A 3,169-nucleotide genomic window follows, 5' to 3' on the forward strand; every position below is an offset into this window, starting at 1 on the left:
ACATTCGAACATTTATCTAGGTGTTGAATTTAGAGAATTTTTTAATTTTTTGGTGGGACCTTTTCATTCAACAAATATTTGACTGTTGGCATCAAGCAAGCCCTGAGCTAGATTCTTTGCTACAGGAAGCTGAATGCAGCCTCTCACAACAATGCTAGCTGGTACTCTGATGCCAGTGGGTTCCTAGAATACTAACCTAGTGCGGGAAGCCTGTACTACAAAGGTCCTGCCCTCCAAATAATAATTCTGTTTTTTGGGGGGTCTCCCTGTACATAAGGAATCTTGGAGATGCAACCCAAGCCTAAACATAAACTGTATTTATGTTTAATATGCACCTTATGCACATAACCTGAAGGTAATTTTGCACAATATTTTAAATAATTTCATGCACAAAACAAAGTTTTGACTGCAACCTATTGCACGAGGTCAAGTGTGAAAATTTCCACTTGAGGCATCATGCCCGTGCTCAAAGAATTTTGGATTCTTGTAAATCACCTCAAATCTTTGGAAGAAAGTAGAGAAGAAATAAACAAAAATGGCATTACGGTTTTGATTATAATCAAATGAGTGGACTGTGAGTCACCACAGGGTGTGAAAGGATAGTGTGGCCACTGTTTTGTGGCTTAGCACAGTTCCTGGAGCTTAGTTTATGTCACACATTTTAGTAGTAGTAGTAGTTGTTAGCATTGTTATTAAAATTAAATGTACCCTGCATTCAAACATTTATCTAAGTGTTTAATTTAGAGAATTGTTATAATTTTTTGGTGGGACCTTTTCATTCAACAAATATTTGACTGTCTGCATCAAACAAGCCCTGGGCTAGATTCTTTGCTACAGGAAAGAAAACTTGAGACAAAAAAAATAAGATGTGAGTGTTTTTCTCTTAAAATGCTAATAGGTATGACTTTTTTTTAAAAAATAAATATCTCGTTATATTAAAAAAAAATATTTCCAGGGCTCACCTGACTCTGGCTCCTGAACAGAAAGGATTCATCTTCAATTTGTGATATCACGGGCCATGGAGTAGGGGTAGTAAGGAGAGGCAGAAATTTGGGGGGAGGGGGCTGGAAAACAGGAAGGGGGACAACCCAACGTAACCTCCAAAACCTCCAACCTCCAAGTATGGGAAAGGGAGCCCTGTCAGGCTGAGAGCCAGTGCTGTACCTGGGGGCTGTCTTGCACCTGTCGTCAATCCCTGATGCTCTGGAGTGTTCTGTCCTTTCAGACACCCCCTGTGAGGTCCCAATATCGGGGTTTATCCTTTTCTCAGTCCCAACCTGTTCAGCTCACCAATCAGGTTTTGGGGCCCCCTCTAATAGGGGGCAGCCCCCAGTTTCCTAGGCCTCTGAGGGCAACCCCTTTACATCAGAGGCCCCTCCCCAAATAAGCATAAGGAGAGGTAAAGGGCCTTTCCTGGGAGGGGACTGTTCCAGGGGCAAGCCAGTTTGGGGGTTCCCCCTTCAGTCCCTGACCAGGCGGTAAATATGGTGCTGGGCCCCACGCTCACTGATGGAGACCTCAAAGGCGTCGGCGGTGCAGAGTAGCAGCTCCTGGTTGTCTCTGTTTGTCACCACCTGGAGGATGGTGAAGTTCTCCAAGACGCTGTTCATCATGTATCACTCAGGCAGCTGCTGCAACTTGTGCAAGAAATTCACCAGGTACCCGCACATGGGTGAGCGCAGCAGGCGGTACACACATCTCCCATCCTCCAGCTGGGCTCGCTCCGTCTCCACCGTCTCCACCACCTGCTTGCCAAAGGAGCAGACCTTGGAGGAACAGGTGAGAGTCACGTGCTCCAGGCTCTCGTACTGACTGCTCACTCCATAGAAGCCGCCGCTGCTGGCGCTGCTGCCACCGGCCCCTGCCTCCTCGCCACTTGGGCCCCAGTTCAGGTCCGCCCAGAACTTGACCAGGAAAAAGGCGTGTGGGGGCCCACGGTCATACAGCTCTCGCAGACCACCCTTCTTCTCAGGGAACTTGTCATAGATCTGCCGGACATCCACACTCTCGAGTGGGGGCGCTCCAGGGCTGGGGCAGTGCTGGCTAATGTGCACGAACAGGTGCCTCTGGTAAGAGTCAACTGCATCCGGTGGTTCCACAAAAGCTGAGAACTCCACCAGCTGCAACCGGGCAGTACCCAGGGCCTGAGCTTGCCAGGCTGGGGGTGATGGGGCAGGTGGAGGTAGGGGTGAGAGGGCCTGGGGGGTGGTTCATACCCTGGGAGGTCAGTAGATGGGGGAGTCAGTGACAAGGAGAATGGTGTCTATGAGAATGGCTTCATGTCTGGAACATTCCAGGGTGGTCCAGAGCCCCCTGACCAAAACTGGAAAAGCTCAGAGGTCTGAGGACCAGCAGGACCCAGCTTGGCCTGCAGGGAAGGTGCGGAGATGAGCTGGGCGGAGGACACGGTAGCAATTGTCTGGAAAGCCTTGTTCTTGGAAACCTGGTCCACATTCAGGGCCTTCAGCTTGGATTGGTTTTCCCTCGATTTCCTTCGGGCCAAAACCTGGATATGACTAGAGACCTGTTTGCGAGTTCGTGTCTTCCCCGTTCTCAGTTTGATATAGCGGCAATCAGTTCATTCTGACCATACATCTTGTCTTCATCAGACAGGATTATCTTCCGGTGGCCACAGGGTGGGTGGATGGCCAGGGCCTCCTGGAAGCTCTGCTCAATGTCTGGGCTCCAGACACCTTTTGCATCTGGGCCCCTGTCTCCCCCAGCCCCCTCGCTGCCACCAGTGCCCTCCTCACTGCCTTCCTCACTGCCCGTCCAGCCGCTGCCATCGTCCAGGGGGGCCCCAGCCCGGGGTTCTCCCATCTGGGCAGAACCACAGCCTGGGGGGGCAGGGGCTCCCTGCCATCAGGAAAGCCAGAACAAAGGGCCCCAGGTATGACTTCTTACTGGTTCTGTTAGGGCCTCACCCTCATCCTGGCCCTGGTAAGAGGTTTTAAGGGGGCAATACAAATGGTCTTTTGCTGTTACAGCATTGCTCTAAAGAAGGTTCTGTATCTTCAAGACTGAAGGGCCCACGAAAAATTCCTACATTAAAGATGTTACTGGTTTCTCTTCAGAGTGTATACGTCTTTCACCTTTTACTAAAAATTTCATGGAGAGGAACAACTCAGAGTCTAAAACCAATTTTTTGAGGTCTTGTTTTGGCAAGGCT

The 3,169-nt window shown here is 49.9% G+C and overlaps 1 pseudogene; it reads right to left on the reverse strand.

The window, feature by feature from the left end:
- Positions 1 to 1,231: 1,231 nt before the first annotated feature.
- Positions 1,232 to 2,820, reverse strand: LOC103265133 (annotated as a pseudogene).
- Positions 2,821 to 3,169: the final 349 nt, after the last annotated feature.

This window comes from Carlito syrichta, unplaced genomic scaffold, assembly GCF_000164805.1.
Source record: "Carlito syrichta isolate Samal-C Ts95f unplaced genomic scaffold, Tarsius_syrichta-2.0.1 Scaffold305867, whole genome shotgun sequence".
NCBI classification, from domain to species: Eukaryota; Metazoa; Chordata; class Mammalia; order Primates; family Tarsiidae; genus Carlito; species Carlito syrichta.